This window comes from Podarcis filfolensis (genome assembly GCF_964270895.1).
Source record: "Podarcis filfolensis genome assembly, chromosome: 16".
In the NCBI taxonomy this organism is placed as follows: Eukaryota; Metazoa; Chordata; class Lepidosauria; order Squamata; family Lacertidae; genus Podarcis; species Podarcis filfolensis.
In genome coordinates this window covers 29,736,943-29,763,043 of record NC_139620.1, presented here as the reverse complement: position 1 = coordinate 29,763,043, position 26,101 = coordinate 29,736,943, and the positions used below count along the sequence as shown (strand labels likewise).

The 26,101-nt window shown below is 45.2% G+C and overlaps 2 long non-coding RNA genes across 3 annotated transcripts in view; both read left to right on the top strand.

Annotated features, from left to right (window-relative positions):
* Positions 1 to 26,101, top strand: part of LOC310751455 — a 175,612-nt gene that overhangs the window by 109,055 nt on the left and 40,456 nt on the right. The gene's annotated exons all lie outside the window — the stretch shown is intronic.
* LOC310750889 lies at positions 4,271 to 5,607 on the top strand. 2 transcript variants are annotated; one of them, XR_014542349.1, is made up of 2 exons: positions 4,271 to 4,556; positions 5,464 to 5,607. It is a non-coding gene; the product is annotated as an uncharacterized lncRNA (long non-coding RNA). The 2 variants fall into 2 exon arrangements; XR_014542350.1 differs by having other exon boundaries at positions 4,271 to 4,750.

Here is a 26,101-nt window from a genome sequence, read left to right as displayed (position 1 = left end):
TTTTTCCCCCCCTTTATAAATTTTCTATTTTATATAATTTTTTTCTTCATTTTTTTAACTGTTAAGAGATAATACATAATGTTTGTATAGACATGCAAATCTTTTAATCAATAAAGAATTGATAGTTCAGAGAGAGAGAGAGAGAGAGAGAAATGTCAGAACTGAGTTCCAGTGAGTTCTGGCTGGGAAAAAGCCCTGGGCAGAACCAAGTAGGCCACTTTGAGATCCTTGGAGAAAAAGATGGGATATAAATGTAATTTTTAAAATACTTCAAAGATGCAAGAACTGAACTGTTAATATAGTTGGTTGGGCTTGCCTTGTGGATTAGTCGAACAGCCAGCCGCCCACTAATTTAACATAATCATCAAAATCATAGAGCAGAACTTCTTTCTTTCTTTCTTTCTTTCTTTCTAAAAAACAGCAACCTTCATGATTCTGTATAAGATTAATTTTAGACTTTAGGGAATCATCACAATTTTTGTAGCCAAGGCAGACCTATTGGGTTTTATCACATAATTGGACTTGAATTGTCTATTTTTCTTTCTTTAGCCTACACTTTTTGTGGTTCTCTTGAAATTACAAGCTCGGCTGTTATACAACATAAACACTGGGTTCCTCCCCCCCCCCCATACATGTGCTAGTCATACATAAAAAACAAAGGAGAAAGTTTGGATCCTAACATCTAGATTGGTGTACTGTTAAAATTGCAGCTCCTCGCTGTATATTTATTTTTGTTACTTATGCGGAGGACCGAATCCAAAATACTCAGGAGTGCAACAGCTCAGGGAATATCCAGTTTTAAACCAAGTAGCTGGAATCTGGGCTCTAATGCAGCCAAACAGATAAAGCTAAAATAACCTCCAGTACAACCAGAGAATTCAAGAGAGACTCTTTCTTCCAAAGAAAACATGTGTGGCTTTTAAAAACATGATTACTGAGCATCTTGGTTGGCGGTTAGGATGTGGCTCCGATGTCCTGATAATCAAAGCCTTCCCATTCTGAACGTTGGGGGTTGCCTCGATTTTGATTCTGGGGTGAGTCACAGAACCGAAACACTGTTATGAAACATCATTAAGCAGTTGCTTCAGATGCCTTGCGAATTTTGGAATGAGCTCCCAAAAGCTGTAGGGATGGCTGCTGACTTGGACGGCTTCTCCAGACATCTCCCCTCTTCTCTAGGTCACCCTACCACAAATTCTAGCATTCCTTCACACCCAGGGGTAGGCAAACTAAGGCCCGGGGGCCGGATCCAGCCCAATCGCCTTCAAAATCCGGCCCGTGGACAGTCCAGGAATCAGCATGTTTTTACATGAGTAGAATGTGTCCTTTTATTTAAAATGCATCTCTGGGTTATTTGTGGGGCCTGCCTGGTGTTTTTACATGAGTTGAACGTGTGCTTTTATTTAAAATGCATCTCTGGGTTATTTGTGGGGCATAGGAATTCGTTCATTTCCCCCCCTTCAAAATATAGTCTGGCCCCCACAAGAGTCGGACACGACTAAACGACTAAACGACTAAACAACAACAACAACAACATAAAAAGATAGAGAAGGAAACTTTCTTATATGCAGTGGGAGGGAGTTCCAAAGGGTACAGATGCCACCACACTAAAGGCCCAATTCGGACACCACGCACAATGGACCTCCTGACAGGGTGGCATTTGCAGGACGCCCTATTCTGTGATACAAATCCATGGTGTGACTACATTTGGAATACTGTGTACAGTTCTGGCTTCCTCACCTCCAAAAGAGTTGCAGAGTTGGGAAAAGGGTTGCAGCATCTGGGACCTCTTAGTTTAGAGAAAAGTTGAGTGAGAGGTGACATGAGAAAGGTTTATAAAACTATGCATGGCATGGAGAAAATAGATAGAGGGAAGTTTCTCTCTCCCTCTCCCTCTGTGGTGTACAGTCATACCTTGGGTTAAATATGCTTCAGGTTTTCAGGTTACGCTCCGCGGTGACCCAGAAGTAACGGAACGCGTTACTTCCGGGTTTCGTTGCTCGCACATGTGCAGACACTCAAAATGACGTCACACGCATGCGCAGAAGCGGCGAATCAAGACCCGCACATGCGCAGACGCGGGTTGCGTTCGCTTCAGGATGCGAACTGGGCTCCGGATTGGATCCCGTTTGAATCCAGAGGTACCACTGTAGTGGTTAAGAGCTGTAGACTCATAATCTGGTGAACCGGGTTCGCTTCCCCACTCCTCCACATGCAGCTGCTGGGTGACCTTGGGCTAGTCACACTTCTCTGAAGTCTCTCAGCCCCACTCACCTCACAGAGTGTTTGTTGTGGGGGAGGAAGGGAAAGGAGAATGTTAGCCACTTTGAGACTCCTGTGGGTAGTGATAAAGTGGGATATCAAATCCAAACTCCTCCTCTTCTTCTTCTTCTTCTTCCTCCCTCCCTCCCTCCCTCCCTCCCTCCCTCCTTCTGTCTCTCTCTCTCTCTGTCTCTCATAACACTGGAACTCATGGATATCCAATGAAGTTGAATTTTGGAAGATTCAGGACGGATAAACGAAACTACATGCAGCACATAGTTAAACTATGGAACTCACTCCCACTGGAGGAAGTGACAGCCACCAACCTACTTATCTTTTAGAGAGGGTTAGACTAATGCATGGAGGACAGGGCCATTGATGGCAATGCTCTGCCTCCATGATTGAAGGCAGCAATTCTTCTGAATACCAGTTGCTGGAAACTACAGGAGGGGAGAGGGCTCCTGTGCTTGAATCCTGCTTTCGAGTTTCTCACCGGCATTTGGTTGGCTACTTTGAGAACAGGATTTTAGGCTAGATGGGCTATTGGCCTGATCCAGCAGGGCTCCTCTTAAATTCCTGCATCTTGTAGAATGTAGTGATTGGTTGGGTTTATACAGTGTGAAATAATCTTTAAAGTACCCATAGCCCAAGCTGTATAGGGTTTTATACTCCAATACCAGTACTTTGAAGCCAGCTTGGTAACTAACTGGCAGCCATTTTGATGATGATGATGTCGCATGGATACTGTGCAAAATGTTTAAGAATGGGCACAATAAGTCCACAATAAGCTGTTGTGTGGAGACGCCCATTCATTCCCCTTGTTCTGAACCAATTCTGACTCTAAATTAACATCAAAGCTTGCAAAGAAGGCTTTTTTTTTAAAAAAAGCTTCCATTGGAGGGCAAGGTCTAGTCTAGGAAGGTAGCTTGTTAAATAAACATGTTGCTACCCAAAGACCTGGTGCCGTGATGATGGAGAACATCAGAATTTCCTTCTCGCTTCTGGGTGAAGCCGATGAGAGACATCTGTCTATAACACGACTTCGTCTTCATTAGTTCTTCAGAATGCAAGAAAGACTTTCCTCTGGAGGTACCACTGTGTGTGCTGTTTTCCCCTCACCTCCTCTTCAAGAAGAACTTCTTAAAAGCTCAAATAGAAATCAAGTTGCTAGAAGGGACTTGTTTCCAGAATACTCAACAGAATCCTTTCTTGTGCCACCGAAGGATTATTTTTCGGCTGGCACCATGTACAAGATGTTTGTACATTCTGCCAAGCAGTGGCTCATGGGTCTCTCAAGAAGAACTTGCCAGGTAGATCAAATGAAGTGGGTTGTGCAAGCTTTTAAGTGGCATACACTGACAGGTATGCCAACTCTGAGGTTGCCAGGACATAGCACTGAGCAAAAAATGCCCCTTCCACTTTCACAGCCCCATTGGTAGGCCATGAATTGGGGGGCAGAGTAATAGTTGTGGCTTCCACTGTTTAATGCTAGGTGTGTAGTGTCTTGGCTAGAGCATTGGACCTGGGAGATCAAGGTTCAAATCGCCACTTGGCCATGAAACTCACTAGGAGACCTTGGGCAATTCACTCACTCTTAGCTTAACCTACTTCATAGGGTCATTGTGGAGTGGGAAAACCATGCATGCCATCTTGGGCTCCTTGGAGAAGAAGGTGAGATATAAATGCAAGAAATAAACACATTAGAGCCATGTAAAGTGAGAGCTCTCTACATGCACATAACTCTATCCAGCTAGAACTTCAGGAGGGGGTGAAGGAGGATTAGTGAGGGCTGTGGCCCGAAGAGAGGTGTGGCTGAGGTCTGGATACAGAGCCCAGGGACTCAGCTTTAAAATGTGTTGGAAAGTGCAATATACAAATGTGACACTAGATGGCGACAGTGAGCTATAGCAAATTCAATGTATTTTTCAAAACGTTTTTGTTTGTTTTTTAAAAAGCATTTTCACAGCATTTAAAAAAAATTGTGTGTACATTCCACCCAGGCCTTATGCTCTCCTATCCCACACAAACATCCATTTTGGTGATGCAGCGTTCCTGGCACTAAACTCTGTAACAGCACTGTTGTTGGTTTACCGATTTATGAATTGCCTTACGCGCTGAGTCTTGAGGCAATTTTGCAAGCATGCCATGAAACCATCTAATAATAGTTTTGAAAGAAGTACAAAACCCAACTAAAGATAGATCTAAAAGGAATACAGGATAAACAATCGGGATGCTTTCATCCCGTCGGAAAGCTTGCTGAAAGAAGAAATGCCTTCAGTTGTTTCCCGAAACAAGTAAGGGCAGTTCCACAAAACACGGGCAGCCCTCTTGAAATTCCTGATCTGATATTTTAGGGACTTCAAATATGGCAGTCTTGGAATGGCCGTACTGAACACCGCCATGCCAGAGTTCAGGGCAGGAGAGCAAAACTGTGGAAGGAGGGAGGTGAAGAAAAGATGGCAGCGCCTGAATTTCCTGCTCCAGAAATGTATAACTCTTCTGTCGCTCTGGCCTGAAAGCATTGGCCATGACAGCCATGTAATAAAACTCTGATGTATGACAAAATAATGAACCACCGAATACATCGCCTCTGCAGCCTCGCCTGGCTTTTGCCTGGAGAGCACAGCTTGTAAATATATCTGGGTCTCGCCCTGCTACTAACAGGCTAGTGGAGCATTGCCACAAGGTTATTTATTTTACACTCTGGGCTCTGCTTCTGAGCCATGGAGTGTAAAAACAATCAGAAGGACAAAGTGTAAATTCTCCCTGCTGATTTATTTACTGTTGTGTTTTTATAGGCCCACATGGCTCGGGGTTTTTGCGCTAGGCCCGACCATTCAAGCAGAGCCCGCGCCGTACACTTCCAGAGAAATGAATGACTTTATAAATTCTCTACAATAATAATCCCACGTACAGGAATGCATGCAGAGGAACACCCAGACAGGGCTGGAATGTTTTTAAGAATATAAGATTGTGCTTTTTTGGTCAGGGAAACACATTTCTCTCAGGGCTCTGTGGTATGGCCTAGGCTCCAGGCCTGTCTGCCTACCACCTGTAATGAACCCTTGGGGAGAGTCTCGTTCGGGCCACCCAAACCGAGAGGAGGGTCAGAAGACAGCGGCTCTGGGATGTTAACAGCCTTAATGAACCTTGGTCCATTGGAGACTCTAAACAGCCATCTTAATTTTTTGTTTTTTAAAGGGCCTTGATAGGAAAAACATCTGATTTGGCTCCGTTCTGTATCCTCGATTAACTGAAGTGGCCTCTCAAGTCTCCACCGTGGAAGAAAAAAAGCAAAACTTAGTCTCTCCTAATGAAATGCAATAAACACTTTCTACACACACACACACACTCCTTTGAAAGCGTCAAAGGTTTCTTAACAAAGATCAGTTTGTCTGTATTTGCACCTCTCTCTTTCTCTTGTTCATTCACTCCTCTTTTTTTTTTTTGGAGGCAACTGTGCAAACCTACACAATGCTAAAAATGTACTGGTGGCCATTAGTTTTCTTCCCTTACTGTATCTAGATAGCAGTGCTTTTTAAACAAAGAATAAAACGGGCAACTACTCATGAAGAAGTTGTTACAGTTAGTGCCACACTTTTAACATTTTGAGTACCCCCAGAAAAAAAGCACTGTTAGATTGCGATTAATTTCTTAAAGGTGCCAAAATTCAAATTTCAAAATTCGAAACTCTCTGGGCTGGCTCAGTTGATAGAGCACTGAACTGTAAATCTCAAGGTAATGGGTTCGAGCCCCACATTGCGCCAAAGATGCCTGCATTGCAGGGGGTTGGGCTAGATGATCCTTGGGGTCCCTTCCAACGTGACAATTTTATGATTCTGGAATGGTCATATATACCCTGCTTTTCGGACCACAAACTTCTATCTGAAGGGCTTTCAGAGGGACTGTCCTCTGAAAGGCATCGTTTATTTCAGGGGTAAGGAAAAATTTTCCAGCTCGAAGATCACAGTGTCTTCTTCTACTTTCCGGGACTACGTGTCAGTGGTAGGCAGGGCCAGAGGCGAAAATGGACGGAGCAACAATGGTGCGTTTCACCTCTGCATAATAGACACATCTGCACACTCATCTCACTATTCTCCATCTGGGCAAACAACAAGCATGGTCAGAGTCCAAGGACAAATCTCAGCCAGGCAAAAACACGCAAGGAAGGTGTGAAGCTGGGTCACTGGGATATGTGGGCTGAGGAGAGTCCCGAGGGCCAGAAAGAGAGGAATGGTGGGCCATATTTGGCCCCAGGCTTTGGGTTCCCAACCCAAGCTGTCCTATCTAGGGATGCCAGGCCTCCAGGTCTTACCTGAAGTGTCCAGGTCTGCCTGGCTCCCTCCAGGTGGCAGGAAGACGGCTTGAATTTCCAGGTGGGCTGTTATGTACTGAGTTGAATAGGATCCAAAATGCAGTAGTCTGATTGGTCCTAGAACAATGCAGCAGTATGATTGGTCCGCAGGAGCCACCCAATCCCGCTCCAGATGGAAGTGAATCCACAACCTGATTGGCCTACAGGAGAATCCCAGAATTAGCCAATCACATGCAGCCCATTGTGTAAATAATGTATATAAAGCAGATACTTTGAGGGAACTTTCATTCCTCCTCACCACTTTGAGCTGAATAAAGGGCATGAAATCCACTCTCGACTCTGAGTATATTTCATGGGCGAGAGTGCCTTTAATAATGACAGAGAAGCTAAAAGGTGGAAACCTTTCTCCATTACCTAGTTGCCCCTTCCACTGCTGATATTAATGACCAAGGTGGTGAATTGCTTCCTCCGATTTTGCAAAGACTCTTGTGGTCAGATGCAACTTCCAAACATTTCTGGTCACTGCTTTGATAGCAACGCAAGCTGTGCCTGCTTTGAGTTTCCTTGCGCTCTGCATAACTGTCTCAAATTTCATTAAGAAATGAAAAATAAAACATCTCAGATCTGGCGCAAGGCGGTGCCTTTCCTACTGCTTCTCCCCAGATGGAAGGGAAAAGGCACTCTGCACGCTGTTCCAAACTAGCAGAAGGCATCTCTGCGTAGATTCAGAAGCACTAGCAGCCTCCTGTCTGCATAACTCCAGCTGAAACAGGAACAGTATGTACAGATCCTTCCCACCACTCAAAACTCCTATCTAGCAGCTGGGGCAGAGCGATACGCACCCATCCCTCTCGTGTTAATTAAAGACCTCTTTAAGCTTTCTTTTTCTATCCAACGCTGCCGGGTATGCAGGAAGAGATTAGAGCTACGGCAGGCATTAAAAATAAAATAAAACCCCCCAATGATTCATTGGGTGGTTATGGACAAAAGGAATATTTTTTTAAAAATCATAGTGGGTAAAAAAAAAATCTGAATGTTTTGGAAGGGCAGGCCACCACTTTATTTACCTTACTTAACCATGCAAGGTGGCCAAGGGCTTGGGAAGGACCATGGCTCAGTGGTGGAGCAACTGTTTTGCATGCAGAAGGTCCCGGGTTTGATCCCCAGCATCTCTAGTTAGGGCGATAAATCTGACATTCTGGAGAGCTCCTGCAGATGAACATAGATAGTGCTAGATGCAAAGGGGTGGGGTGAGGAATCGCATTCTCCACCTTCAGCCTCTTGGGGAAGAAATAAATCTAATTAATAAATGTTGGCATCTTGAAGCAGATTGTAGAGGTTGCCTGCATCCTGCTGGATAATTCCGACAAAGCCCCAGAGGTCAACTCAAAATGCCTTCGTGCAGTTTGCCGGAGTATTATTATGATGATGTGCACGCTGTACGCAGCTCAGTGCAGCTACAGTTTCCATGCTCAGATGGCACCGTGGCATTTGTTTACACTGGTGCTATTTAGGGTGACACAGATAAGAACCCGGGAATAAAAATTCAACAGTAGGTGGAAAAACCCGGCGCTGTCCGACAGCCTTAGGGGACATATCAAAATAGCATCCGGCTGATAAAGGGCCGTTGCTACCATCACAGCCGTGGCGTCTAGGAACGGATGCCCACCTGATGCTGGCATTCATAAGGAAGATGCGATGGGAAGTCCTTCTGCGATCGCGGCAGCTGCTATAAATGATACATTCTTAACATCCCCCATTAAAGTGCACCAGAGCAAGGAGCAGTCTGGAGCAGGCAGGAAGGGAAGAGAAGATCCTTGGCTGTGCTTTGTGGCATTCCTGGACTCCTTCCAGGTAAGAACTTTCTTTTTCTTTAACGGAGAATATTCTTTTTTTTCCCCACCCACCCCCTTCTCCTGTAGACCTTTGGGATGTTATAACAGCTGTTTGTAAACACTGCAAATCCAAAATTAGCAGGGGGGTTGAGGAGGAGCATCATTTATCAACGTCTGCCCTCTGGAGCATCTTAAAAATGTTGCAGATACGTTGGCACATTGGTAAGGGATTTGGAGAGCTGGGCGGGGAAGCCAATAGCCAGCAGGCAGTCTCTTAGCAGAGATGCCCCCAAGCCCCCTTGTCACAGGACATGGGCTGCCACTCCAGAGAATGTCCATTTGGCCACACAAATCAAGACTGGTTGGCACTAATGAAACACAAGCCTTTGGAGGGTTGAGAATGAATTTTGTCTCATTAATCATGCTTTGCTTCAGGAGGCATGAGGCTTGCTTTGAGAGCAACCCATGCTTAAGAAAGCCCTCTGTACTGTGTCCTCCAGCTTGAGGACGGGGCAGCCAGGAACACAGAGAACGTGTCTCCCCAAAATGCCCAGAATGTTAAAACATGAGCATAGAAAAAGTGCGTGGCTGCATCATCCCCAAAGCCTGTTTTGTCCCACATCCTGTTCTCACAGTGGTCAACCAAGGTGTCGGCAGAAAGTAGAGAAGGTGGAGAAATTTGATTCAAACTTAAAGGCTAATCTGTTTGGAATTCGCAGTTTTCGAAACAACATGAGCTCCAAAATGCAGCCATCCTTCCAAATTCACGCATATTTACATTTTCCGATGCAGTTCTTCAATCAAACCATGTTTTCAAAAATGCATATATTAGAGGAAAGTGGGCATTGAATGGCTATGTTAGGGAAAACTTACAAAAATGCATTACTATATTCAGGGAGATTGCTTGCAAAAAATTGCACATCGGTTGAAACTGCATACAAAACTTCACCACTAAAATGCTGGTGCATTTTCAGGATGATTTAATTAAATAAACTACTACTACTAATAGTAGTAGTGGTAATACTACTACTAATAGTAGTAGTGGTAATAATAATAATAATAATAATAATAATAATAATAATAATAATAATGTATTCATCCCCTGGATTTTCCTTTGATGGGTTTCAAGGCAGCTTACAGATAAAAACAAGAACTGCTAAAATATAGAAAAGAAATAATTAAAAAACAGTTAAACATTGATAGGAATTAAAACATTATAAATCTATTAGAAGCATACAAACAATTACAATAAAAAGCAGCAAGGCACTAGCCATTTCATTAAAAGCAGTCAGTTCCCCAAAGCCTGCTGGAACAAGAAAGTGTTCACCTGTCAGCAGAAGGAGAGAGTTCCCTTCCATGCCTAATGGACAGCTAGCAAGCAGGAACTGAGTGCAGTTGACTTGAAAAACTAGAAACTGAGAGAAAGCAAAATGGACAGATATCTCCATCCCTAATATCGTTATGTACGATTTCCCCTTCGTGGGAAATTGCATCAGCCTGGCATACTTTTATTCCATATGCAACATCGACAGGGCACGCTTAAAGGCCACTGAGGACACATGGCAAGTGGGGGAACAAAATCTTTGTTTAAAAACCAGAATGCCTTAAAAAGTTAATATAATTCAATAGACATTTGGCTGCTGGGGGTGGGTCGGATTGTTGAATGTTAATTATTTCTCCTTGTATAATTGTTGTTCCTTGTATAAAAACATGGAAGCAATAAGTAAGTGAAAATCATAAAATATTTTGAGGAGGAATATGAAAGAAAGCAAATAAGGATTGCATGTGCAAATGGCTTCATTGTTCCACTGTATACAGATCTCCTTCTGAGTTTTCTTTTGCAAAGCACCATTAAAAGTGTCGCACTTTTTTTGTGTGTGTGTCTGAATTCAGCTATTTATAGCAGAAGAAACATAATTTACTTTTGGCAAGGGGGCTTTCTGAAAACCCAAAGTGTTGCAGAAATGGGCAAAATGTCCTTGTGTGGTCTGGCATAAAGGAGAACCAAAACAAACGATGGGTTTTTTTTAAAGTGACAGTGTTTCTTCGCAACGATTTTTCCTTCGAGCACTCTGGACCTTTTGCCGCCCTGGCTATCACTCCTTCCTCTTTGCCGCTCCACACGCCTCAGTCCATCTGGAGCTTTGCTGGGTAATGCCCCTTTGACATGTCCATCAAATCTTTTCCATGACTTGATTGATTGGTGTAGAATATCTGCGGAGTCTAGGTCCCCCCCCTTCCTTTCCTCCCAAGTTTTGCTGGATAAATTTCAATGAGCCTGGGAGGACTCTTATATTCTCTTTCTCTCTCTTTTTAAAAAACGCACACCTCACTGATAGCGTTGACGGTTGGCAAACAGACCCAGGATATATGTTATTTTCCATTCCCAAAGAGGAATGTTATGATATATTAAACTGAGCGAGGTGTCTAATTTGCTGTTGCGGTGCGTACACGCTGCTGAAATTATTAGAGTTGTGGAGAGGATTTATGAATCCCAGAGGGAACAAGTCATAACCCCACCCCAAAACCTGAATCTGAACACTGTTCCTTTTTTGGGGGGGGTGTCTGGTCTGCTTCTAGCCTGCTTCCTGGTTAACACTCTCCCAAAAAAGCACATTGATTTAGTAACACACACCCCTCCCGTTTCTCCAAAGTTTGAAAGACATCCTAGGAAAAACCAATTGCCTTACAATATCTGAAGTTCTAAACATATCAGCAGCTGAAGCATATGAAGGTTCAGACTACTGCGAAGGCCTGTTGAACTTGCTGTTTTTCTCTGTGCGGGAACGTATTGTTATACCCTAGAAATTAATAAATTGTAGGATTTTGATTAATCGGGATACGGATGAAAGTACCAGCTGCAGAGCTGTGCCGGGGAAGGAATCCCAGGGCTGGCTTAGTGAAGAGCAAATCTGTTAACATGACAAAAGGAGTTGATCTGAGAGGATTCCTTTGGCTGGCGGGGCAGGGCAGGGAGAGACAGATGGTGATGGGGGGGTGTTTGAAGTGACAGAAAAAGAAAGTTTTTAGCAAGGTGTTCTGGGAAGGAGGAGGAGGAAGAAAGACTGGGATCCATCTTGGGCAGGCTGGCCGAAGGCTGGCTGGGAGAAATGTCTTGGACTCCAGGGCTGCAGTGCTGTGGGGGGCAAGTGGGTGGAGCAACAAATGTATTTTTAAACCTTTAAACAGTAGACTAGTTTCTGTGTGCATGCACCCCTCTAGTTTCCATCTGGACAAGCAAGAGGCATTGTCAGAGTTCAAGGTCACATTCCGGCTAGGCAAAAACATTCAAGGAGGTTTTGATGCAAGCAGTGGTTCAGTGATCCAGGGATGTAGCGTGTGTCAAACACCTATTGCTATTTCTGCAGCAGGGTCCCAGCAGAGTCCCTTTCTGCAGAGACACCCAATCAGCACGAAAGGGAGTTTCTTAGCCACTGAGATGTCCTCTCACACTTTGTGCTGATTGGAGCCAACCAGAGTGAAAGGAGGCGGGTCAGTCATGGAGGATGGGCTCCTAGGGTCACCCTGGAGAAGGCTTGGGAGGGACATGGGGTAGTTGTTGTTCTGTACACTCCAAACTTAAGCATTTAGGAACCCTGAAAAGACAGTGGGCTTCAGCTTCGAGAGAATGGCATGCAAGTTCTGTTCTGTACAATGGAACTTCAAGGAAAACACTAGTCGCTCCGAAAGAAGAAGTTGGAACCCTCCAAATCATTTGCCCGTGTACGTTTACAGAAAATAGTAGGTTTAGATGAACGGCAAAGCATGGATATCTGCATCCCTGATTATTTGCATTATTGTATAATTATAAAATGGGGCGGGTGGAGCTGTGGGTAAAACCACAGAGCCTAGGGCTTGCCAATCAGAAGGTTGGCGGTTCGAATCCCCACAACGGGGTGAGCTCCCATTGCTCGGTCCCTGCTCCTGCCAACCTAGCAGTTTGAAAGCACAAAGTGCAAGTAGATGAATAGGTACCGCTCCAGCGGGAAGGTAAACGGCGTTTCCGTGCACTGCTCTGGTTTGCCAGAAGCAGCTTAGTCATGCTGGCCACATGACTCGGATAAAGCGAGATGAGCGCCGCAACCCCAGAGTCGTCCGTGACTGGACCTAATGGTCAGGGGTCTCTTTACCTTTTTATAATTATAAAACTATTATAGAATCCTAGAACAGGGGTTGGCAAGGTTTACCCCGCCTGGGCCGGTTCACTCCAGTGGAGATCCCTCTGTGGGCCTGATTGTGCGCACGCTCATGTGAGCGCATGCGATTTCCAGTGTGCGTCTGCACAGACACGATTTCCAGCACCGCAGAAGCGAGTCCCCGCGCCACACTGCACCAGTTCAGTGCAGCGCGTAGGGACTCACCGAGCGGGCGGCTTGGTTCGTGGGTGGCTCGTGGGCTAGTTAAATGACCCCCGTGGGCCGCTTGTGGCCCGTGGGCCTTAGGTTGCCTACCCCTGTCCTAGAAGGTTGTGCCATTTTAGAAGGGCTGTGGCTGTGACTGTCATGAAGGAACCCTGCCCTTCTGCCACTGCACTACTGGAAGCAAGGCAAGTGAGGGTGTCACCTGATGTCAGGCTTCAGGGAATTGGTCCCCCCCCCCCCGTGGCAGTAGATAAGCAGAACAAAGGAAAAGGAGTCTTCTTACCAGTTAGAAACTTTCATAATCACAGCGAGAGAACAAAGAACACATCACCTAGAAATGGCAGTGCTCCCAATTAAGTTCACTCTCCCCCTCAGTCCCTATTAATCTACATCACTCCTACGTCTTGTAATCTGAGTTTGGGGCTGCTGTGTTTTCTGTTCTGCCACTTTCGGAGCTCTTCGGGACTTTGGGGAAGGAGGGGTGGATACTATCCAGAGACCGTGAATCTGTTAACTCGTTCTCTTCTAGTGTTTCTTCTGCTAGCTGCTCCCCATCCAGTATTTCCCAGCTTCTGCCTTCTGAACTAGGCCCCTCTGCAAACCACTGTTCCAAATCTATACGGTGGTACCTCGGGTTAAGTAATTAATTCGTTCCGGAGGTCCGTTCTTAACCTGAAACTGTTCTTAACCTGAAGCACCACTTCAGCTAATGGGGCCTCCCGCTGCTGCCACGCCACCAGAGCATGATTTCTGTTCTCATCCTGAAGCAAAGTTCTTAACCTGAGGTACTATTTCTGGGTTAGCGGAGTCTGTAACCTGAAGCGTCTGTAACCTGAAGCGTATGTAACCCGAGGTACCACTGTACTGTCCTCCTGCTCCTGGGAATATTCAGGATCTGGATCAGGTTGGAGGGAATGGCACCCACCATTCTTCATCAGTGCACCCCTCCTCAGCATGGTCCCTGACACCTGAGAAGACTTTTGAGGGCCTGATAGAGAGGCCTTGAGGGCCTGATTAAGCCTCCCCCCCCCCGGAGCCAAGGGTTCCCCAGCTCTGTGCCACTGTTTCCACCTGCAGGAGCACTATGTGATTCTCTGCTGACAGGATATCCTTCCTAGTTACAATGGCACGGATCTGGCCCTCACACTGAGGTCCCCGTCTTTCCCAGGCCTTGCCACTTCTTACTGGCGATCCTCCTCTCCGGTCGGCCAGAGGCTGTTCCTTAAAACACTGTCTCTCTGTTACCAGCACTACCCTTTATACCCATTAAACACAAAATAAAGCAAGTTACAGACCTCCCTTTGTGGCGGGGGGTAGAAACTTGTAATTTTATAGAGCTTGTAAACCGAGCTTGTAAAGTCTTTTAAGACCCATATCTTGTGTATATCACCCTAATGATGTCCCTAGAAAATGTGAGACCGTCGGCAGTCCAAAATAAGTTAAATAAACGTAACTCCTACCGCAGTTCCCTCGGGTCCAGTGAGTTTACGCCACAGGTGTATTCCCCCCCTCGTCCTAATTACCTTTAAACCCAGTCTTCTTCGGTCTCTTTAAAACATGGTTTTCAGTTTTTAGCTGTGTATAGTGGTCAAGATGGAATTTGCAGTGGGATAATGTAGATGCAGGCAGCACTGTTGTCTAAACCACAGAGCCTAGGGCTTGCCGATCAGAAGGTCGGTGGTTCGAATCCCCGCAACGGGGTGAGCTCCCATTGCTCAGTCCCTGCTCCTGGCAACCTAGCAGTACAAAAGCACGTAAAAGTGCAAGTAGATAAATAGGTACCGCTCCGGTGGGAAGGTAAACGGCATTTCCATGCGCTGCTCTGGTTCGCCAGAAGCAGCTTAGTCATGCTGGCCATATGACCCAGAAGCTGTACGTCGGCTCCCTCGGCCAGTAAAGCGAGATGAGCGCCGCAATCCCAGAGTCGTTCGCGACTGGACCTAACGATCAGGGGTCCCTTTACCTTTAATGTAGATACCAAGCAACTGCAAATTATAGGAATTGGACATTGGTTGGCATAAAAACTTGATCCATCCAGTAATATCAGATAAACCCGAGTAATCATTAATATGGACTAGGAGCAGGGAAGAAATTGGATTCAGTTTGCATTTACAGGTGAACCTACCTAGTTTACACTTTCTGATACAATGAGTAACAGCCATCTGTCAAAATTTGCATTTCTCCAAATTTTGCAGTGTCGTTCACCAGCTAAGTAATGTGTGCATTTTTTTTATTTTGTATGTACTGGGGTACAATGTCCATAAAATGTTTGTGTTAGTGAAAATAATATACAGATGATGAAAAATGCATCTGCGCATGCGCGGATGACGAAAATCGCGATCCAGTCCACGGAGGGATCTCTGTGGGACCGATCTGGCCGAGACAAGATAAACCTTGCTGACCCCTGTTCTTAAGGGTCACCATATTCGGGGCGGGGAAGGAATTTGCCTTCAAACAAATTGGACCCATTTGTAGGTTTTACCTTCCTCATAGCAGTCGTTTCAGCCGATAAGGCATTGGTTGGAATCCTTAGCCTAATTAACAGGTGTGGGGGTGATTTGGTTCATCACCCAGACCTCATGCAGGTGTGATATCACAAGGCACCCTGGAAAAGGGGTCTGGGTGGAGGTTTCTGTCCTGGAGGCAAGTGGAGAGCAGACAGGCAATAGAACATCCAGTAGCAACCTGGGGAGGGCCAGCTTAGTTGACTTGTGTCTTGAGATGGTCCTTAACCCAGGCACGACCCTGATTAAATTTCCGCCTTCAGCCCGAAGGCTAATTCAGGATACACGCCCAGTGCCTGAGCCAAAGCCTACATACATCTGTAATCAATAAAGCTGCGGCCAGTTTTAAATCCCTTAAAGTTGTTGTGTCAATCTGTTATCCGCTGAATACATCAGTCTTTCTCCATAGGGAAAGGTACACTGTGCCTGGGCCTGCAAGTCTTGGAAGAATCTCTGATGATAAAAACACTGGGCACTGGGCAGGACATTGAGCTCCTTTCCCCTCTTACAGACCCTCCAAGTGTCCCTATTTTCCAGGGACATCCCTGATTTAGAGAAGCCGTCCCGGTTTCTGATTTGATCCCGGAATGTCTCGTTTCTCCTTAGGACGTCCCTATTTTCATTGGAGAAATGTTGGAGGGTATGGAGTTATCCAACTCCTTAACTGTCTGAAGGCAGTCCTGTATAGGGAAGGTTTTTTTAATGTTTAATGCTTTATTATGTTTCTATATATGCTGGAAGCTGCCCAGAGTGATGGGACAACCTAATAAGATGTGTGGTACAGTGGTACCTCGGGTTAAGAACTTAATTCGTTCTGGAGGTCTGTTCTTAACCTGAAACTGTTCTTAACCTGAAGCACCACTTTAGCTAATGCGGCCTTCTGCTGCCGCCACGCCGCCAGAGCACGATTTCTGTTCTCATCCTGAAGCAAAGTTCTTAACCCAAGGTAATATTTCTGGGTTAGCGGAGTCTGTAACCTGAAGCATATGTAACCTGAAGCGTATGTACCACTCTATATAAATAGTAAAATTATCATGATGGAATAGGATGCCCCGATTTTCATTGGAGAAATGTTCTGATGGCAACTGCGCTCAAATTCACCTGGGTTCTTCTCATAGTGATTTCAGCCTGGCTGCTGCTGAATTTCCTGCACTCCTATCTACCCCTTCTTTCGGGGGGCTGGGGGGGGGCTTGCCAATAAGGAAGATGTCGACGGCAGTGGCAACAGCCTCTCCACGGACTTCTAAGAGAGGAGGGCTGTCAGTGTCATGCAGGTGCTGCTATCCAGCCAGCTGTGCACACAAGGATTCCAGGCAGGGAGTATTAAATGGAGACAGCTGCAGCCGGGCCCCAAAGAACCACCAAGCACGAACAGCTTAGGATGGATTTTCCTTGCATTATGGAACTTATTTTATTCAGCAGGCTGGGGGGCGGGGAGAAAGAGAGAAAGGGAGAGCTAGCTGTGCCTCTCAAAGGCCTCGAGATTCCATATCCCGTTTCTTGGATGAAAATAGGGACACCCTATTCCATTATTATTATTATTATTATTATTATTATTATTATTATTATTATTATCAATACCCCAGCCCACTCTAACATATATAAAAACATAATGAAACTATACAGGGCTAACTGTCTTCTAAAGGTTGCACAGTGGTACCTCGGGTTACAGACGCTTCAGGTTACAGATTCCGCTAACCCAGAAATAGTACCTCAGGTTAAGAACTTTGCTTCAGGATGAGAACAGAAATTGTGCTCTGGCGGCGTGGCAGCAGCAGGAGGCCCCATTAGCTAAAGTGGTGCTTCAGGTTAAGAACAGTTTCAGGTTAAGAACAGACATCCAGAACGAATTAAGTTCTTAACCTGAGGTACCACTGTATAGCTACTTATCTCCTTGTCTTGGGGGTTGCATTACTCCAGATCCTCCAAAATTTATAGGTACATCCCAATAAAAAGCAGGACATTCTGGGATCAAATCAGAGACTGGGGCTGCCTTCTGTAAATCCAGGACTGTCCCTGGAAAATAGGGACATTTGGAAGGTCTGAGATCTTCATCCACTGCACAGGGCTGAAGTCCGAGCGCAGCATTCATTCAAAGCAGTGCTTGACACGAACTAGTTCAGTTTCAGGAAATTCAGCAAATCAGTTAAAAATCTCTGCACTAAACCTGAAAGTCATTCCCATCATTGCCAGGGGGAGTGAACATGAATTAAGTTCACTTTGGGGTAGAACTTTGAGTGATTTCTAGTTCATCTTTAAGTTTGTTTCGTACATGTGAGGTTTTTTTTTTTAAAAAAAATACTTTAGACTTTTTGGACTTTTAAGCTTCATGATTTTAATGGCTGGGCATTAAACCATTCACAATCCACTGTCTGTGTGAGTCTCTCTGTGTTGCGATGTTTTATTATGCCAGAAAAGTTTCCTTTCTGATGCAAAGGTTGCAGCAACCCAATCTAGAACAGGACTGGAGTGGGGGCACAGGGTTATAGCCCCCACATCCCTTGCCAGGGTCGCAGTTCAGATAAAGACCCCAGACCTGCTACTTATTTTTGCTATCTAACCACTCACACAATTCCTGAAATCATGTCTACTTTATGTACATAAAGAATGTGACTGTGGCCACAGAACTTTCCTCAGTTCTGGTGTAATCTGCCATTGTTGTAGAAAGAAAAAAACTGTACCCTCTGGTAACAGCAACGTGGGACTGAAGGTGCAGACAATTAGCTCCAGATTTGCTCTTAAAAATGTTGGTTAAAACACCAATTGTACCACTACAAACTGTAAGAACAGAAAGGTCCCGTACACCTCATAGCTTGTGTGTTGGGAGCAAAAGCTACCAGGTTTTTCTGGGACTTAGAAAAACAGCTCCACATTTTCCCAACATGTAGGTCTTGGATTATCCTTAAAATGTTCCTGTGTCTTGGATAGCAGGAAAGGCCTTAACCTAACAGCATTAACCTATGCTCCTTTTATCTTCCATTAGACTGTCTCACCATGAAATCACATTGATGTGTATCAGATTCCCAACCTGCGGCCAATTTCACGACTCAAACGTGGGCGAAACTGAGCTCTCCGGGGGCCTAAACCGTTGTCATCTATCAGAAACGCTGGGATTTCTCCTTTCGAGAGAGGCAGACAGAGAGAAGGAAAGACCTCCTGATTTGTAGAGAACTAGCTACTAGATATCTGGATATAATGCAAGTTTGGGAGAGGTTTAACAGCTGGGATTAGGACTGCTTCTGTTGTAACCTTCTGGGCTCTCACACACATTTGAAAGTGATCGCGCCAGAGCCTTCATGCGTGAAAAGTCCAGGCCGGCCCACCCATTAGCCACGCGGAGACCTTGGCCTCAGGCGGCAGAACAGGAGGGGTGGCACATCTGCATACCACCCCAGTCTGGCTGCCCACCAGCCACTGCTTCACCTGCAGCCACAGGCTTTATACTGAGTCAAGCCACTGGTCCATCTATCTCAGTGTTGTCTGCACTGATGGGCAATAGCTCTCTGTGGTTTCAGGCAGGGGACGTTCCTGGTTCTACCTGAAGATGCTGAGGATTAAACCTGAGAAACCTTCTGCATGCAGAGCAAGTGCTCTTCCCCAGAACAATGACCCTTTGCTAATAAGGACATAGGAAGCTGCTTTATACTGAGTCAGACCATTGGTCCATCTAGCTCAGAAACGTTTAAAAGAAGTACCAACATGAGAATGGGCCTTTTCTGTGGTGGCTCCCTGTATGTGGAATGCACTCAACTGGCACCATCGTTACATGTCTTTGGGTGCCAGGCAGTGGCGTAGCGTGGGTTGTCAGCACCCGGGGCAAGGCAAGTAATTTGCGCCCCCTAACCCGTGGATTTGCGCCCCCTAACCCATGGATTTGCGCCCCCTAACCCATGGATTTGCCCTAACCCCAGATGTTGCGCCCGGTGCGGCCGGCCCCCCCTGCACCCCCCACGCTACGCCACTGGTGCCAGGCAAAAACACCCCTCTTTCCCCAGGTGTTTAGCCATTAAATAATCTATGGCCAGTTAAAGATGGGGGCCAGGGGAACTTATTATGATTTATTATTATTATTATTATTATTATTATTATTATGCTGTCTGTTAGTATTCTTTTTATTATGTTTGTTATATTGATGCTCCGTAAAATGTGTTCTTAATGTACACTGTCCTGGAATCTTCACTGGTTCCGATTTAAAAGAGAGGTACAGTGGTACCTCGGGTTAAGTACTTAATTCGTTCCGGAGGTCTGTACTTAACCTGAAACTGTTCTTAACCTGAAGCACCACTTTAGCTAATGGGGCCTCCTGCTGCCGCCGCTCCGCCGGAGCACGATTTCTGTTCTCATCCTGAAGCAAAGTTCTTAACCTGAAGCACTATTTCTGGGTTAGCGGAGTGTGTAACCTGAAGCGTATGTAACCTGAAGCGTATGTAACCTGAGGTACCACTGTACAGTGGTAGCTTGGTTTAAGAACAGTCTGGTTTAACAACGATTTGGTTTACAAATTCCGCAAAACCGGAAGTAGTGTCCCGGTTTGAGAACTTTACCTCGGTCTAAGAACAGAATCCGAATGGTGGAAGGGCACCGGCCGCAGGAGGCCTCATTAGGGAAAGAGCGCCTCGGTTTAAGAACAGTTTTGGTTTAAGAATGGCCTTCCGGAATGGATTAAGTTTGTAAACATCACAGCCTAGGACCCTCGTACCTACGCGACCAGTCTAGATAGTTGGCCTTGGTGAAGATTTGACGTTTTCATCCCCCAAACGTTTTTGAGTTTCTACTGAAATGAGGCTGCATTTTAATGTTGTACTTTAATCTTGTTTTTAAGTTGTATTTTAATCAGTTGTTTTATACCTGGTGTTTGCTGCCTTGAGCCCGGTCTTGGCTGGGGAGGGCAGGGTATAAATAAAATTATTTTATTATTGTTGTTGTTGTTGTGTACTGAAGTTCTCACCCTGGGCCAGCAGGGGGATACTGTAGATAGTTCAGGTCCACATATGCAAATAAGGGATCGAAAGTGACGTTCAGTGATTGGATAGTTACAGAAAATGGCTACTGTTGCGTTCTAGTGGAGTTCTATATAAGCAGGCTGGCTGAACCCTTCATCTCAGTTCTGTTCTGGCCTGTGAATAAACAAGAGCTGTTTGAAGAATCGCTGTGTCGTCTGATATGTTCACCCACAACTTAACTATTATTATTATTATTATTAACCAAGGTACCACTGTAGAGTCTTTCTGTCCACCTTGCATATGCGCTGAAGCTCCTTATTTACTGTTTTAGTCCAGGTGCTAAAGTGACTGTCCAAGGCGCTGGATAGCAATAAGCAACAAAAGCCCTCCATCCTGGCTAGCCTAGCTCCTGCCTGAAGGGCTCAATCATGAGCATCCAGATCACTGGCTTCATGGGAAACGAATATGCGCCTTGTTTATTTTTTCAGGCGGCGCCCTCGCCTCCTCAACAGCTCTCCGAGCATGCATAGTTCGCTCTTGTCATGTATGCCTCCTTCCTGCATATAAGCCAGGTGTCAGTCAAAGCGGTTGGTGCTGGTGCTGGCGGGGAAATCCGTCCTGGGAAGCCGGATGCCTCCAAATGTTTTCAGGATCACTTCTCTATATTATGCGGCCTCCCGGGTTATGGGAAATGGACTCAGCTCTCCAGGAAATGACAGTGGGACCTCTTCCTGTTATCTTGCTCTATGACCGCTCAGCAGAAAATGACATCAGACGCTGGGCATATCATTATTTTTTTTAGCAGCGAAGCACCTTCTTTTGTTTTGTGGGGAGCAGGTGACCAGTTGAACAATGATCTGAACTCCTTCCATCCTGCGGAACGGGCCCTTTATTGGCCGCTCAGAGAGTCATTAGATCATGGGTAGGCAAACTAAGGCCCGGGGGCTGGATCCGGCCCCATCGCCTTCTAAATCCGGCTCTCCCCCTCCTCATTTACTCGCCACAACAACCCTGTGAGGTAGACAGGACAACTCTGTGAGGCTGAAGGGCTATGGATATGGGTGAGGCAGGTCAGATACAGATCTGAACGCTGCCTCTTTTGTCCCGGGTTCGAGTTCTGCTTCCTTCCCACCGTAGATTTAAATAACAACAATAAAAAGCACTAGCTAGTCTGATATGGTTCTTAAGAGAACCTTTAGACTGAGTCGTCAAAACAACTCCAGTCCCAGAAAAGCAAAACGGAGCTGTTACGTGTTCTGATTTATGACACGGCTGTGGTGCAAAGTATGCGTCTAGCTCGGGTTAACAGATGTTTTGTTAATTCCCAATTTCTCCCATAATCTGTATATTTTTGTCCCACACTTGGGCACGGTCTGAAATGTATGATGGAGTGCTCCCTCATTAATCATGTGTGAGTGGAAGTATGAGCCAGTTTTATTCGTTTCTGCACCGCCAGGCCACATAAATTAACTGGAACGTGTGTTTAATATATCTTGAACGACTCCACTCACCTCTCAGTGCAGCACAGTAGCTCTCAAAGAAATTATTTTTCAGGGATGGAATTTTAGTTCTTCATACATTTTCTTTCTTTCTTTCTTTCTTTCTTTCTTTCTTTCTTTCTTTCTTTCTTTTTCTTTTTGAAAATGCTAGTGGCACCACAGCAGGAATGATTCAGTCCCCAAGTGATCCAAAAGTCCCTGGTGTTTTGGATGACAAATGCCCTGTGTTCAAATTGGGGTTGCAGACTTTAATCCATTTATTGGTGGGCTAACCAACAGGTCCATTTTATACATGTCTATTCAGAACTAAGCCCTATCAAGTTCAATGGAACTTATTTCCAGATAAGAAGGTCCAGGAATGGCAGAGGGTTTAGATTAATCAGTGAAGATAAAGTTTAATGAAAACTGTTGTCTTGGACTGGTTGAACACAGAGAAATGATAGGAGGATCCAGCTGGGAGACCCCCAAGGAAAGAATGCTCAGAACCAGGAGATTGGTGGTGGGACAACGATGAGTGGTTAGAGGGAGAGAAGAGAGAAGTCTGGGAAGAGGTGATGTCAGAAGCCGAAGAGGTAATTTGTGAGATGGTAGCTGATGGGCTGCCAAGCTGTGATCGCGAAAGTAAAGATGCATGTTGACTGTACATCATAAATCGACATGTAAATATGAAGAACTGAACTTCACATTGGGAAAAGGAGGGCAAGTGCAAATCATTGGTTTGCCCATCTCTAACCTCATATTGCTCCATGATCACTGCAGATGGTGACAGCAGTCACGAAATTAAAAGACGCCTGCTTCTTGGGAGAAAAGCAATGACAAACCTAGACAGCATCTTAAAAAGCAGAGACATCACCTTGCCAACAAAGGTCCGTATAGTTAAAGCTATGGTTTTCCCAGTAGTGGTGTATGGAAGTGAGAGCTGGACCATAAAGAAGGCTGATCGCCAAAGAATTGATGCTTTTGAATTATAGTGCTGGAGGAGACTCTTGAGAGTCCCATGGACTGCAAGAAGATCAAACCTATCCATTCGGAAGGAAATCAGCCCTGAGTGCTCACTGGAAGGACAGATCCTGAAGCTGAGGCTCCAATACTTTGGCCACCTCGTGAGGAGAAAAGACTCCCTAGAAATGACCCTGATGTTGGGAAAGATGGAGGGCACAAGGAGAAGGGGACAACAGAGGACGAGATGGCTGGACAGTGTTGTTGAAGCTACTAACATGAGTTTGACCAAATTGCGGGAGGCAGTGGAAGACAGGAGTGCCTGGTGTGCTCTGCTCCATGGGGTCACGAAGAGTCGGATACGACTAAATGATTAAACAGCAACAACAACAAACCTCATATTAGCAGAGTCTGTAGTCCAGAGCTTTCCAAACTTTTCATGTTGGTGACACACTTTTTAGACATGCGTCATTTAGTGACACAGTAATTCAGTTTTACTAGCAGACCAGAGGTTAAACTAACCCCTTTCCAGCCTCGGGAGGAGCGCAAGGAACGTTCACGCAACACACCTACACACTGCAGCCGACACACTAACGTGTCATGACACACTTTGGAAAGCTCTGCTGTAGTCTTTTAGCTGTAGCAAACCAACGAAGTAATTCCTTCTCCCTTCTGGAATTCGAGAGAAATATCGAGTGGTTGCCTGTTAGTCCACATATTTGAGATCTGGCCGGAGATAAGATTAATAGGAGGAGGGAAATTCAAAGGTGGGAAATGAGCTGTTGAAAACTCAGTGTCATTAAATTAATTAGCCGTCTTTATTATATTATGTATATATATAACCTGGTTATGGTTAGATGTATTTAACAGGTTTGACTAAATTGTCACAGCACTCCTTTCAGCAAAACGCCGTTCTCCAGCCAAATGGACCAACCATTATTTCCCCTTGTTTTTTTAAGAGCAAACCATATGTACATGGGGGGAAGGCTTTTTTATGGGCAATTAAGGAGCACTTGTAGGTGCCAAGCATCTGTATTCCCGCAGAATTAAATTAATTACCCAATGGGCTTGGGGAACAAGGATTCCAGTTACCCTGGTTTGGCCAAAGCTCCATTGTGGGGAATTGGACCTGATTAATCAAGGCTTGCGGTATTTCCTCTCGCTATTCCAAACATACCAGCGTCTCCCGGCCATCCTTATCGTGACTCCTCTTCAATCACACCCTGCCAAGGCGAATAGGCACAGAGGCCTGCCTGTATCCGCACTGACTCAAAACCATCCTTCCTTTTTGGCGATTCGGAGCGGCTTTCACGATGCAGTCACCTGAGAGAGAGAGAAGGCCAACCTGTCAATGTGTTGCTGCTTCCTTGTTAGGGCCATGTGAAATGCAACGTTTGCCAAAAAACCAGACAAAGGGGGATATGAATATTAAATTCACAGGCTCATCTTTCCCCGAAGGGAGGCTATCGGGGAGGAGCGGGAGAGGAAGTCGGGACTAAGTTCTGGCTAGTTTCACCTCCGAGTGATATATGACTTCTTCCCCTTTTCTCTCCTCACATCATTAGGGGCCAGAATGCATGAGCTATGAAGGGCGAACAATGGGAAATGGGAGCATTCCATTATTGCTCCGTGTAGGTGAAATGAATGGGTGTGCGTGTTTGGGAGGAGAGACCTGAAGTTCAGATACACCACGAAAGGTCTTCCAACTTTAAATCGGCCATGGATGATTTTCAAACGGCAAGGTTCTATCACCACGTCTTGTGTGCATGGTGCTGATTTCTTGTCCTAGAAAGAGTGGATTTGCATTGCAAAACCTCTGTTCAGTCATGAGCATCCCAAAACCAAGTCATCTGCTGTGAATACGGGGTGGGTGTTTGGGCTCACTTCCATTCTGATGACATTTCATTTTGGCACTCACTCTTGTGATGTTTTCTTTGAACACTGAAGCAGAGCAGTAGCCAAATTCTGTGGGGACAGGGCCCAAGGAGGTGGGTTTAATGGTTGCAGGACTGTCACAAAGTGTAAGTAGCTTGCTATGCTTTGAGTCATTTAAGTTCTTCTTGTGCATTTATCCATCCAGTTATTTAAAAAAAAATACATCTCAAGGAAACCTACAGCATTGTAAAATGAGAAACAGCCGAAATCGGTTAAAAACAAAATTTCCCGAACATGTTCATCCAGCGATACTATCAAAAGGACAAATCCAGCCGACCAACCATTCCCAAATCTGAGTGTTTGGCAGAGTCAGTTTGACAATGTCACTCTCTTCAAACAAGCAGTTGAAATCTCACAATGGGAAATGCTGTTTGGAGGGAGAGAATTTGGAACAGGAAGATGGTGGGCAGAGAAGGGGTTAAGTAAGCCCTCCCCAGGGCTAATTTTCCACACACACACACCCCAATTTCCCCTTCTCAAAATAATAATAAAAATAATAATAATTTATTATTTATACTGCGCCCATCCAGCCACTCTGGGTGGCTTCCAACAAAACATTAAAATACAGTAATGCATCAAGCATTAAAAGCTTCCCTAAACAGGGCTGCCTTCAGATGTCTTCTAAAAGTCTGGTAGTTGTTGTTCTCTTCGACATCTAGTGGGAGGGTGTTCCACAGGGTGGGCACCACTACTGAGAAGGCCCTCTGCCTGGTTCCCTGCAACCTCACTTCTCGCAGTGAGGGAACCGCCAGAAGGCCCTCAGTACTGGACCTCAGTGTCCAGGCAGAACAATGGGGGTGGAGACGCTCCTTCAGGTATACTGGACCGAGGCCATTTAGGGCTTTAAAGGTTAGCACCAGTGGCTTTTCAAGAAAGAAAGAGCAGACACTAATGGGCTGCTATTAAGAATGTCAGAAAATTCTGACAGAAATGGAGCAGAAATCGCCAATCTTCACTTATTCATTCTATATTTGGAACAGAACATAGTTCTTGAATGCGATGGGTATTCACTGTTGTTGTTTCCAGTCTGTGAAATGTAATTGATGACACCCCACTTGCTCCTATTTGCATTGCCTTTCCTTTGCTTCAAAATCAATGGTGTAGAATAATAATAATAATAATAGGTTAAATTCAAGTAACTTTTACTCACGCTAGACCATAGTTGTCAACCTTCCCTTTTTTTGCAGGAAATTCCCTTATTTCAGCACCGTTTCCCGCTGCTTCCCGCTGCTATCCCGGATTGTTAGATATCCCGTAGACTGTCTCCGGGACAGGCGAGGCTGCTGATCCCTTATTTTCAAATCCGAAAGTTGACAGTTGTGCTGCTGATCCCTTATTTTCAAATCTGAAAGTTGACAGCTATGCGCTAGACCCACTAAAATTAATGAACCTATGATAGTCATGGCCATTAATTTAAAAGGATCTACCCCAGTTAATGTTAGTTGTGTACAACCCATTGTGATTAATTATGTAATTAATTACATAAAATTCTGTAGCAGGGATATGAA